The sequence below is a fragment of the Triticum aestivum genome, chromosome 2A, assembly GCF_018294505.1.
Source record: "Triticum aestivum cultivar Chinese Spring chromosome 2A, IWGSC CS RefSeq v2.1, whole genome shotgun sequence".
Classification (NCBI taxonomy): Eukaryota; Viridiplantae; Streptophyta; class Magnoliopsida; order Poales; family Poaceae; genus Triticum; species Triticum aestivum.
Window position 1 is genome coordinate 121,225,471 of NC_057797.1, and position 12,790 is coordinate 121,238,260.

The window sequence follows — 12,790 nt, forward strand, 5'->3', positions numbered from 1 at the left end:
GTAATCCCAATGACGAGATTGGTGGATTTAAAATACCTCATTCTTAATAACATGTGAATCATGAAATATGAACTCAAATTATCAAGAATGACATAATACCACCTCCAATGATTCGGAAGAAAGAATTGCACTCCGGATAGCAAGAAGAAGAAAACTTGAGTTCCCCTGAAAAGAATCTTAACGAACACTTCCAGAAGGAATTAAATCCTTGATGAACCATCATGTAGAACCTTCATGAAGAACTCCGGTAAACAAAAGATAACGAAAAGAGAGAGAAGTTGACAACACAGGGTGAAACCTTGTGATGATTTAGATGGATCTCCATGATAATTAGGGCTTGGAACTCCGGGAAAGAAAGATGAGCACTTGAAACCAAGAATAAGTATAATGAGCCACTCCGGAAAACAGGAATTGAATAAACTCGATGAAGCAAGAATAAGAATTACATTATGCTTATCCTTCACCAATTAAATTGATGACAATCAACGGATTCGACATATTACTTATTCTCGTAAAAAATATTAAGAGAGATATAGCGTCAAACTTGGGAAGGTCTTCAACGAACCACCGGTAGAATTGAAACAACCAATAAATTGATATGATACACGAAGGAAGAAGAATCTTGAATGAACCACCATAGGAATTGCAAATGAACGAATAAAAGATAACAAATCACCCGAAAGGAATTAGAGAACGAATGAAAATACTTGATGGAAATTAGATCCACGAGAACAAAAGATCATGAGCTGATTAGAGAATATTGAATGATGCACCGGTAGGATTGGAGAATGATAACTGAAAGCTGAGAATTAATAAATCTTCTGAAATGATGGGCTCCGGAGAAACAAGCTAGAAAGACTCCTGAATTACTCCGGCTGGGTGAAAAGAATTCTCACAATCGAAAGCAATTATGAGAGGAAGGCAACAAGCTAGAATCACGAATCTTCACGAGAACGGATATGATTGAAGAGAAAATTATTCCTTGGTCTTTAAATGTTGAGAATGATGACGAGAAACACCACCATGAATTATTTAGACACTCCGAAATGACGAATGGAAAGGTTGAGCCAACGATGAAAAGAATTTTGAAAGATCTTGGAGAAAGACATTTGAGTGATGGTAAATCATTCTTACGTCAAACTTCGAAAAGAATTTGAGAATACCTCCGAGAAAATAGAAGAGTCAGGTAAGATCCTGGAAAAGACCTATGGGTTAGGGCCCACTCAAGAGAAACACCGTTGAAATGATTAAAAAGAGAGGTTGCACCGGTTGAATTACATGACTTGAATGAGATACCAATCTCGAAAGAGCTTGAACGAATGCAGAGTGGAAACACGAATCTTCGAGATATCTTGAGCACTCCGGAACAATTGAATAGCGAGAAATGAATGAATATGAGGAGCACCGGCATGAGAAGGTATTAAAATGAGGAAAAGGGTAAGATCAACAAAGCTTGACTTGAAACCACCGGAGAAGATAAAAGAAAGAAGAATGATGAACTAGAAGCTCCGTTAGTATCTTCATGAGAATCACCGGGTAAGAACATTGAAGGAAAAGAATGGAGATACTTCTCATCAATAAGATGGATACTTGATCAAGAATTCTGAATCCTTGAAGAAAACAAGGGTGGGAGGGTGGGAGAACACCGTTGAGAACGAAACGAACACCGTTGAGAAGAAATGATAATTGATCTTGCTGATGTTGAAATGATCGGATCCACTTGAAGAGAGACACACCGGTTGAAAAAGGATTTACATGACAAACTCGATTATCAAGAAATATTAGTATTCACATCGGAGTATGAGAACACCATTTAGAAAAGGTATGGAATCAACATTTGACTTTGAAGCAACTCGAATACCACAGCTCAAAACAAAACAAAGGATTGGCTTGCAGAATAAGCCGGAACAAACATATGATAGAGATTTCGTCCAAAGTTTTCGTGGTGGGGCCTACACGGGCTCGATCGTACATCACCATCATGTACAAGGCAGTGCACATGACATACGAAGCGTCCCCGAGTCGGCATAGCCAAGGACTCTTTAAGACACAATGAGACCACTGTAAAACCAACCGTGAATAGGCGGACCACTAGACGTCGAACCCCAATTTCATATCATATATCCGTCGGAAAGATATCCTAAGAGCTACTTGAATTCCCACCTATGAAACTCCCAAAATTTTCCGGTTATGCAATCAGGTGTTGGGGATACAGGGGAAGCATAATATCTCACCCAATTCTGGCAAATCCTACATCCAGCTGTATCCATCCTTCAACACATAACCGAGAAAAACTTCGGAAATCATCTACCTCAACCTTCGAAAAGCATCCGTTATACAAGTTATGGCGATACTCCCGAACTCCCGCCCCAGTACTGGGTGGCGTCGAGGTTATCTCACCAGCGAACTGCATAAAAGAGATTTTCGATGTCGGCGTACTAGACTCAGGTATTGCAGAACTGCAACTATAAAATTATGTCAACAACACCTCAGAGCTCAACTCCCCGGGATACTTCCACAAAACCCATGATAGGAGGCACCAAGACAATGTTCTCGTCATACAACCATCGGAACGATTCTAAGATACCCGCGTGATCCTAAATTTTTTTAGTGAAATTTGAGAAGAGAAGAGTCAAAACTCCATGTCAGGATGCCTTACCAGAGCGATGAGGAGACTGGGAAGTAAAAAGAATTCCTACACTCTCCGATATATAATTCCTAAATGACTCAAAACATTTTTCTAGACACAACTCGGCTGCTAAAAAACGATCAATCAGTGGGGGCTCCTAAGGTCGGGGAAGGCTCTGATACCAACTTGTAACGCCCTCGATGCAGCTATATCTCCCACGTGTCGAAGCACGACTTAGAGGCATAACCATATTGAAAGCAATGTCGCAAGTGAGGAAATCTTCACACAACCCATGTAATACATAAGGGACAGAGATACATAGTTGGCTTACAATCGCCAGTTCACACAATTACATGAATAAAGCATTACAACATCCAAGTACAATCAGGGCCCGACTATGGAGCCAAAATAAAAGAAGAACCCCAAATGCGACAAGGTCCCCGATCGACCCCAACTGGGCTCCACTACTGATCAACTGGAAAATGGGACAACACAAAGGACAAGATCTTCATCGAGCTCCTCCTGAGCTTGGTTGCGTCATCATCATGGTTCAACGGCACCTGCAAGCTGGTTTTGGAAGTATCTGTGAGCCACAGGGACTCAGCAATCTCACACCCTCGTGATCAAGACTATTTAAGCTTATGGGTAAGGTAAAAGTATGAGGTGGAGCTGCAGCAAGCGACTAGCATATATGGTGGCTAACATACACAATTAAGAACGAGAAGAGAAGGCAAAGCGCGGTCGTGAAAGTATGATCAAGAAGTGATCCTAAAACAACCTACGTCAAGCATAACTCCAACAACCGTGTTCACTTCCCGGACTCCACCGGAAAGAGACCATCACGGTTACACACACTGTTGATTCATTTTAATTAAGTTAAGGTTCAGGTTATCTACAACCGGACATTAACAAATTCCCATCTGCCCATAACCGCGGGCACGGCTTTCGAAAGTTCAAATCCCTGCAGGGGTGTCCCAACTTAGCCCATGACAAGCTCTCACGGTCAACGAAGGAATAGACCTCCTCCCGAGACATTCTGATCAGACTCGGTATCCCGGTTCTACAAGATATCCTCGACAATGGTAAAACAAGTCCAGCAAAGCCGCCCGATGCGCCGACATCCTGATGGGAGCTGCACATATCTTGTTCTCAGGGCAACACCGGATAGGTCAAGCTACGAGTAAAACCAGCCCTCAAGTTTCCCCGAGGTGGCCCCGCAGGCTGCCCATTTCGGACCAACACTTAGACAAGCACTGGCCCAAGGGGGGGGGGGTTAAAATAAGATGACCCTTGGGATGCGTGACTCCCAAGGGAAAAGTCTAGGTGGCGAATGGTAGAACCAAGGTTGGGCCTTGTTGGAGGAGTTTTATTCAAAGCGAACTGTCAAGGGGTTCCCATTATAACCCAACCGCGTGAGGAACGCAAAATCCGGGAACATAACACCGATATGACGGAAACTAGGGCGGCAAGAGTGGAACAAAACACCAGGCATAAGGCCAAGTATATAGATGCATTAATATAACATGGCAATATAATGATATCCCAACAAGTAAATAATGTTCCAACAAGGAACGGTCTCCAAACGTCACCTGCAACTAGCAACGCTATAAGAGGGGCTGAGCAAAGCGGTAACATAGCCAATCAACGGTTTGCTAGGACATGGTGGGTTAGAGGTTTGACATGGCAATTTGGGAGGCTTGCAAGCAAGTGGTAGGCATCGTAGCATAGGCATAGCAAAAGAGCGAGCAACTAGCAAGCAAAGATAGAAGTGATTTCGAGGGTATGGTCATCTTGCCTGAGATCCCGCAAGGAAGAAGAACGAGTCCATGAAGAAGACAAACGAACGCAGTCGAACGAATCCTCACAACACGATGTTACCGGAAACAACCCGAAGAAGCAACACCGGAAAGAAGCAAACAACATAGTAAACAACCATCACATCAGCATGGCATGATGCACAAACAAGTATGATGCTTGTCCAGTTTAATGAAGCATGGCATGGGAAAATGCACAAACAATCCTACAAATTAAGTGGAGCTCAATATGCAACGGGATGCATATTGATGGAACACCACAACAAGTTATTTAGTTCGATCTCGTTTAAGTACCTAAAAAAATTAAATGTTGATTAACATGGCAAGGGGTGAAACATAAAGGAATTATCTATCTAAACAATTTTAAATAGGGCTGGATATAATAAACAACAAATCCGGTAAATCCCCATATGCATTAGTAAATTAATGCAAACAACAATTTAAACATTCTTGAAGTTGTTATCATGATGCAGATGACATGAACAAGTTTATGCATTTTTTATTAAAAGTTGACAAGAGCATTATGAAGCATTTTCACCGTAGTAGAAAGAAAGGGGTGCCACTGCGACGATAACGAAATGGTGCCACTGCAACGTTCCGGTTCCGACAACTCATGGAGAACGTCGGTGCAAAAGAAAGTGTGGCGGGAGCGTGCAAAAGATGGTGGGGTGATCCCGGTTACCGGGTGCCCCACGAGACGACGGTATGGCAACGGGTAGCATGCAAGAAACACGTCGGGCACGATGCAAACGCGAGCATTTCATACAACACGCAACATTCGTTCACGGGCATCGTCTCGGGGTTATACCTTCGAAGCGTGTGTTGTCGGAACGGACCAAGTTCGATGCGGTGTAGGGGAAGTAGATGTTCTCGGGACGTTCGTAGTGGAAGTAGGGGTACATGGCGACGGTAGAGGTACACGTTTTTCTGTAGATGTTCGGGTCATCATGGAGGTACTTGGGGTCTTCGGACTTGTCGGTCTCGTCCTTTTGACGGTAGTCGAACTTGAAGTTTTAGGTTCATAGGTCTTCGACGATGGTAGTTGTTCACTATGCTTGTGACCCGCGGTTCTACGGCAACGATAGTCGTACACGTCCGTAGATGTTCGGGATCGTCACCGTTCGTAGTCAAAGTAGTTGAACTTGACGGTCATCGACGTCATGGTACTTAGCGAATCCGCATGGTCGTACACGTTCCAACATCAAACTTGGAGGGGCTCCGACAACGTTGTACTTGGCGAATCCTTGACGGTCCCGGTGGTCTCCGGTGAAGGTGTTGCGTTCGTTTGACAGAGTGAAAACAGCGACATCAACAGGCACGGGGCTCATCTGGTTTCCGGCCAGATCTGGGCCGATGGAACTCCATGGGGCAGCAGCAAGGAAGAGCTAGGTGTTGGGGAGGTTCCGTAGCAACGGCAGCGGCCTCCCAAGGGACGGCGACGTCCATGGCCTCTGATGCATGCGGTTCAGTCGCGGGCGGCGAGGTCGCTGGGGCGGCATGGTTGTGAGGAGGTGAAACAGAGGACGTGGAGGCTAGAGGTGGTCCTCGTCGATTATGGAGGGACGCAGGCGCAAGTGGGAGGTCGGGCGTGCGGCGCATGGTGGTGGATCGCTCCGGCGAGAATGATGCAGGGGAGGCCCAGCAGGCAGTGGTGCCCGGCGTCCCCGGCGACGCGGCAGGGCGGCGAGCTCGGCCCTCGCGTCCATTGAGGCAAGGAAGGAAGGCCATGGCAGGAGGTGCGGCGCGGGGTAGAGCAGAGGGAGGGGACGGCAGTGGGCTGCTGCGATCGAGAAGAGAGATCGAGGGAAAGATGGGATCGGCCAGAGGAGATTCGAAGGGAGGATGAGGATGGGATCGGGGCTACTCGACCCTGTGTGGCGGTGCGAGGGAATGAGGGAAGGGAGAGGGATCGAACGAGATGTAGCCTTGCTCGGGCCTAGGGTTAGGTTAAGTGGGGCGGATGGGCCTTAGAGGCCGGCCCAGAAGAGAGGGGGTGGTGAGAGGCCTGGCAGCTCAGCTTGTGGGAGAGGATGGCCTAGGTGGGCCGGTCTGGAGGGAGGCCCAAGTGGGCTGCGGCTGGCCTAAAGTTACAACTATCTTTTCTATAATTTTCTACAAGGAGAAAATAAAGAGAAAAGCACAGGGGAAAATGAGAGGTGTATGATAAATATAAAAATATCCTCATGACCATGAATTCATGCTCTATTTAACAAAATAGGTTTGGAGATTTTTAAAGGAAGTAAAAATTATTCAAGTTTGAATTAAATTCAAACTTGAACCATTTTAACCCTAACCAAAACAATTTCAAATGAGATGAAATTTGACAGAGAGGTTGAAGGCATGGTCGAGAATTTATAGGAAAATAATGAACATTAATTGAGAAGGGGAAAGTGGCACTTGCAGAAGAAAGAACTAGAAGGAAAGGAGAAGGAGATGATGCATGGGACAAAGGCATGGGAATTATTTTGCAAGTGTGTTGAGGTGAATTCCAAAATAAAGGAATATTTAATATAGCTCCCTAAAATATTTGGAGGATATGTTATATAGAGAAATCACCACGTGAATTCCCTCGGTTTAAATGGATCAAAGATCCATGCCATTTATTTAGTTGAGTTAAAAAAAGAAATGACATGATGGCATGATGACATGATGCAATGCACAGGATGCAAAGATGAAATGCAACGGACCAAACAAAACACCAACGAAACTCGGAACCCAAGGAAGGTATCTGAAGTTCCGGTCTTGGGGCGTCATATGCTTGTTGTGAGAAGCTCCGATTTGTGAGAAGCATATACCCAAACCTGCCCCAAATGGGATAATTTTTTTACAACGGCATATTGATGCCGCTCCATGATAGCATGCCAAGTTTCATGAATTTCAGACGAGTTTTGGATTTACTAGAATTTAAAAACCAGGCATCTCAATGTTTTGCCGACAATCAACGGTGCCCTGGTGTTTGAAATTCATTCCCATTTCTTGCATGGGACCTACGCACGCACGCAAGGACACATATTTGATTTTTCAGTCAATTTATATGCACTGGAGCATGCGCATGTAGTTCAAATTCGAATTATGCACAAAATGCATTGAAAACTCTTATAATGCATAAAAATGTCCAAATGAACCCCAAAAAATCAAAAAAAATGCACAACACTCCTGTTGTTCTATGTTGACTCGAGAAAAAAATTGGAAAGCAATAAGAGGAAATGGATATTGTTTTGTCCCCAAAGGTGGGGCGTTCCCTACAGAAAACCATCATGCTTGTTGTGAGAAGCATATACCCAAACCTGCCCCAAATGGGACAATTTTTTTTACCACGGCATGTTGATGCCGCTCCATGATAGCATGCCAAGTTTCATTAATTTCAGACGAGTTTTAGATTTACTAGAATTTAAAAACTAGGCATCTCAATGTTTGCGGTCGAGTAACGGTGGCAGGGTGTTTGACATTCATTCCCATTTCTTGCATGGAACCTAGGCATGCACCCAAGGAATAAGATTTGATTTTTCAACAAATTTATATGCACTGGAGCATGTGCATGTAGTTCAAATTTGAATTATGCACATAAATGCATTGAAAACTCACTTAATGCATAAAAATGTCCAAATGAACCTTGAAATTCCAATTTTTTTGATGACACACCTATAGTTGCATGTTCACTTCAGATAAAAGTTCTAGCAATTGAAATATCGTCCATGGCCACTGTGACCCCATTATGTAATTCAATTCAAGACGAAAAATCAATTAGATCCCACACAGTTTATTATAGCCAACCGTGTGAGATGCAACACAAAATATCTTCGGACTGTGTCTGATGACACTTTGCGTGCCAGTTTTTTGGCTGAAGCGATTCCAAATTTTTGGCTTTCACGGAAATATCTACCTCCCCGCCCCCTCCCCCTTACCAAAAGCCACATTTCCCCTGTTTCCGCCTTCCTTTCCAAGTTAAAACCTTCGCTCCTTGCTTGCAGCGCCGCCGCCTCCTCACCGGCGACCCTCCTTCACGCTGCTCGGCCTCGCCTATCTAGACAGGTAATCCACACCCGACCCCCATCCTCCTCCTTCCACATCCCACATGCCCCGACCGCCGGCGCAAGCGTGACACCTTCCACCCAAATCACCGGTCCCTCCACCAAATAAGCGCCGGCGTAAGCCATGGTGCACGCAATATAGTCCGGACCTCAAGGAGCATTTGGCAGCGAAGAAGCAAATCGCGGCCGCACGCGTGAATGAGGTCACGATGGCTGCCATTTGTGCCGACCCCCAGATCTTGGAGTAGAACCTCACCGTCGAGGCCACCGTTGAAGCCTCGCGCTCCGACGCCGCGACGCGGTTGGCTGCTTTAAACGAAAGTTCATGGTGTTTTCTCGAGGCCACCGTCGGTGCCTTCGACGAAGACTCTAAGGTGTTTTCTCAGCATGCACGTGCTTACCTCATCTCGAGAGCCAACAGGTTGGTGCCCGGAGCAGCTCAACCAATCGTGATCGATATCTCCGACAATGAGGATTAGCTTGTCTTATTAGCTCACTATAAGGACCCATGTTCAGTTTGCTAGCTACTGCCTTTCCTTAACAAATTCTAGTGAATTTTGCTATCTACTTTTACCATGCAATATTCTGCTATATTGTAAATGTTCTATATGTCGTGCAATGTGGTGTTCAATTAACTGTTTGGTTCAATTCTACAAATGTGATGTTCAATTCTTCAGGGTGCAATATTTCCAAGTTGTTAAGCATGCTTGGTTTGGTTAACTGTCTAATCTTCTATTAGGAGTATGTTATATTGGTCAATTGGTGTTTAGTTAACTTCTTGGTTCTTTTGTTGTGTCTTGGTTCACTTGTTGTGGTGTTGAGTTAACTGCTTGGTTCAATTCTGCGATGCGACGTTCAATTGTTGTGGCTGCATTCTGTTATTGTATACCATGTGAGGAATAAATTGAATTTGGCTGTACTAAATACATGAGAAACAAATACAATTGCTATACTTCCAAGTTGTTAAGCATTCTTGGTTTGGTTAACTGTCTGATCTTCTATTAGGAGTATGTTATATTGTGCAATGTGGTGCTCAGTTAACGTTTGGTTCATTTGTTGTGGTGTTTAGTTAACTGCTTGGTTCAATTCTGCAATGCGATGTTCAATTGTTGTGGCTGCATTCTCTTATTGTATTCCATGTGAGGAATAAATCGAATTTGGCTATACTAAATACATGAGAAACAAATAAAATTGCTACATATCCAAGTTGTTAAGCATGCTCGGTTTGGTTAACTGTCTGATCTTCTATTAGGAGTATGTTATATTGTGCAATGGGGTGCTCAGTTAACGTTTGGTCCATTTGTTGTGGTGTTTAGTTAACTGCTTGGTTCAATTCTACAATGCGGTGCTCAATTCTGTGGCTACATTCTGTTATTGTATATTATGTGAGGAATAAATCGAATTGGGATGCACTTAATACATGAGAAACATATACAAGTGCTATATTTTCTAGTTCTTAATCATGCTTGGTTTGGATAAATGGGTTTTCCATGTGGCTTGAACTAATCTGATGAATCTGCAATGTGCTTATTTATCATCAACATATTTCATTGATAGCATGCGAACCCTTACTTAACCTGATTACTAACTACCTTATATGTGTTGCGGGGAAACAATGGGAAGCACTGAGGTTTATAAGATGGTACTAACTATTCGAGTTGCTTCGAAGTCAAATGTGGATCCCATACCTTTCCTAAATGGTGTTCTTATATTCCGATGTGAATACTAATCCTTCTCGATCATCGAGTTTGTCATGTCAATCCTTTTAACCGGTGTACTTCTCTTCAAGTGGATCCGATCATTTCAACATCAGCAAGATCAATTATCATTTCTTCTCAATGGTGTTCGTTTCATTCTCAACGATGTTTTCCCACCCTCCCACCCTTGTTTTCTTGAAGGATTCAGATTTCTTGATCAAGTATCCATCTTATTGATGTGAAGTCTCTCCATCCTTTTCCTTCAATGTTCTTATCCGGTGATTCTCATGAAGATACTAACGGAGCCTCAAGTTCGTCATTCTTCATTCTTTTCTTCTCCGGTAGATTCAAATCAAGCTTTGGTGTTGATCATATCCTTTTTCCTCGTTTCTAATACCTTCTCATGCCGGTGCACCTCATATTCATTCACTTCTAGCTATTTAATTGTTCCGGTGTGCTCAAGATATCTCAAAGATTCGTGCTTTCCACTCTGCATTCATTCAAGATCTTTCGAGGTTGTTATCTCATTCAAGTCATTTAATTCAACCCGTGCAACCTTTCTTTTTAATCATTTCAACGGTGTTTCTTTTGAGTGGGCCCTAACCCACAGGTCTTTTCCCAGGATCTTACCTGAATCTTCTTATTTTCCCGGAGCTATCCTAAATTCTTGTCAAATTTTGACGTAAGTATGATTTAACATGTCAAATGTGTTTTCCTCCAAGATCTCTCAAATTCTTTTCATCGTTGTTTCAACATTTCTAATTTTTCATCCTGGAGTGTCTCAACGTTTCATGATGGTGTTTCTCATCGCCATTCTCTGTATTTGAAGACCGAAGAAGAGTTTCTTTTAAATATTGCCCCATTCTCTGCCATCCTCTCATAATTGTTTTCGTTTGTGAGATTTTCACCCATCCGGAGTAATTCAGGAGTTTTTTCAGTTTGTTTCTCCAAAGGCCACCAACTCAGAAGTAGACATTCTCAGCTTTCAGCTATCATTCTCCAATTTTACGGGTGCCTCGTTCAAATATCCTCTAATCAGTTTGTGATCTCTTTGTTCTCATGTATCTAAATTCTCTCAAGCATCTTCGTTCATTTGCTTAATTCTTCCCGGTGTTTCTTTATCTTCCCTTCGTTCATTTCCAATTCTTACGGTGGTTTGTTCAAGAGTTCCTCTTCCAACGTTTATCATATCAATTCATTCGTTGTTTCCTAATCCTTTCGGTGATTTCTTGAAGACCTTCTCAAGTTTGTGCTATATCTATCTTAATCCTTCCTACGAGAATAAGTAGTATACCAAACCCGTTGCTTGTCATCAATTAAATTGGTGAGGGTTAAACATAGTGTAATTCTTATTCTTGTTTCATCCTTATGTTAATCTTTTTTTCCAGATTTTGTTCACGATGATTAAATTCTTGGTTTCAAGTGCTCGTCCTTCTTTCCCGGAGTTCCATGGTTTCCGCATTATATCATCATGAAGATCCATCTAAATCATAGCAAGGCTTCAACCTTATTCTTTTCATCCTCCATTTCGTTTGATCATTCTTTTTTTACCGGAGTTTTCACGAAGGCTCGACATGGTGATTCATCAAGGATTTAATTCCTTCTCGAAGTGTTTATCAAGATTCTTTTCAGAAGAACTCAAGTATTTCTTCATCTTGCAATCCGGAGTGCTTTCAACTTTGTTCTTCCTCGTTCCTCTTTCCTAACGGAGTCCTTTCAACTTCGCTCATCTCTGTGGTATTCTTTTCTCCTAATGGCTTAACCTTTTCAAGGTTCTTTGTTTTCACTCGTTTGTCAAAGAATCAACTTAGTTTTACCTCTTCTCTTTCTCTTCTATTTTCCCTCCGGTGCCATTCTAGATCTCGGGACGAGATCCTTTCGTAGTGGTGGAGTGTTGTAACACCCCGGATGTAATTTACCTAATATGTACTCCAACTGTTGCCGTTTTCGGCGCTAAGTTATTTTATTTCCTAGGGTTCGGGTTTTTGTCTCCGTGTGTTGTTGTCATTGTCATGCATCTCATACCATGTCATCATGTGCATTGCATTTGCTCTATGTGTTCGTCTCATGCATCCGAGCATGTTCCCCGTTGTCCGTTTTGCATTCCGGCGCTCCTATCTCCTCCGGTGGTCCTTTCTACCTTCCTTTCGTGTGTGGGGGTTAAACATTTCCGGATTGGACCGAGACTTGCCAAGCGGCCTTGGTTTACTACCGGTAGACCGCCTGTCAAGTTTCGTACCATTTGGACTTCGTTTGATACTCCAACGGTTAACCGAGGGACCGAGAAGGCCTCATGTGTGTTGCAGCCCAATACCCCTCCAATTTGGCCCAAAACCCATCAAAACCCTCTCCATCATCTAGAGCGTTCGATCACGATCGCGTGGCCGAAAACGGCACCTCATTTGGACTCTCCTAGCTCCCTCTACCTCTATTTAACGAACCCATCATTTCAATTCACGGTTCTTCTTCCCCAAAACCCTAGATCCGCTCCTCCGCGCAACCGAACGTGTCCGGCACGCGCCGGACAACGTCCGCCGCCACCTCCAGCGAATCAGGAAGCGCCAAGTGGCACCGTGCCCACTTCCCCGCTGCCAGCCCGCCGGGCCCAAGGCCGGCCCC